The following is a 1287-nucleotide window of genomic DNA, read 5'->3' on the forward strand; positions in this document are numbered from 1 at the left end:
CCCCCAGCTCTGTTCCATTTTCTTCCACAGCAATGATCGCCTTGTAACAGAAGAAATCATTTACTGATTTCTTAGACTGCTCCATTCATTGTCTGCCTCCCGGACCGGGATGAGGGCGAGATGTTCCTTGCTTTTGCTCACTGGCAAAGTCCCAAGCTCCAGGAAGCGCCTGCAGGCAACAAGAGATGAGATGGAACAGAACAAAACAAAAGCTAAGAGGCGTTCAACTTCTCTGTGCCAGGCATCTCAAAGCGGGGAAACAGAGGGAAGAGAGAGAAATAAGAAAATCAAACCTCTCCCGAAGGAGTCTACGGCCATACCACCCTGAACGCGCCTGACCTCAACAGAATGAGGGTCCTCGCCCCGAGGGACTACACAAAATCCTGAGAGGGACAAACTAAATAAAACAAAAATAAAATAAGTTTTAGCCAGAACATATAAAGGAAAATGGATGAAGAGAAAACCGCATTACATCGGAATGGGGGTCCTGTAAGGGGCGCTCTCCCGCCCCACCCCTCATGTCAATCATCCCAACCAGGAAGAGGCTGCCCGCCATCCCCAGCAGGAAGGGGTTTTCTGCTCCGCTACTCCAGCAGGAGGAAGCAGGAGCTTCTCCCCGGCAACCGCTCGGCCAATGAGAGGCGGTTACAGCTCAGCCAATGAGAAGCCACGACACTTCCAACTCCGGTTTCCACCAATGGGACCAGACGCTTCACCAAAGAAGGAAGACAAATGGCGTGCGAGCAAATGGAAAAATGCGCAAAGTCGGCAGTCGTTAGGAAATGGACGTTAAAACCGCGAGATTCTAGTGTACACTTATTAGAGTGGCTGCGATGAAAAAGACAGACTATAGCAAGTGTTAACAAGGGTGTGGAGGAACTGGAACTGATCGGCGGATTAAAATAGTAGAAATCGGTCTAATTATATAAATAATTACAGTAAAAAAAGTGGGCTAAACCCATCAGTCAAAAGGACAGATACTGACACCAAATTAAAAAAATATATATAAAGATAAATGCTGTTTGTCAAAGACACACACACATAAAACCTAAGGACATACAAAGACTGCAAGTGAAGATGGACACAGGCAAACGCTGGCCAAAGGGAAGGCACTAATACCAGCCGAAATAGACTTTAAGACAAAATTTTTGTGACAATGTGGGTGGACCTAGACAGTATGATACTAAGTGAAGTAAGTCAGAGAAAGACAAATACCATATGATTTCACTTATATGTGGACTCTACAAAACAAAATAAATGAACAAACCAAACAAACTGATAGGTACA

At 45.3% G+C, this 1287-nt stretch overlaps 1 long non-coding RNA gene across 1 annotated transcript; it reads right to left on the bottom strand.

Annotated features, from left to right (window-relative positions):
- Positions 1-44: 44 nt before the first annotated feature.
- On the bottom strand, positions 45-581 carry LOC107196671. Its single transcript, XR_003044133.1, has 2 exons — positions 294-581; positions 45-169 (listed from the first exon to the last, which is right to left on the bottom strand). It is a non-coding gene; the product is annotated as an uncharacterized LOC107196671 (long non-coding RNA).
- Positions 582-1287: the final 706 nt, after the last annotated feature.

This window comes from Pteropus alecto, unplaced genomic scaffold, assembly GCF_000325575.1.
Source record: "Pteropus alecto unplaced genomic scaffold, ASM32557v1 scaffold8, whole genome shotgun sequence".
NCBI classification, from domain to species: domain Eukaryota; kingdom Metazoa; phylum Chordata; class Mammalia; order Chiroptera; family Pteropodidae; genus Pteropus; species Pteropus alecto.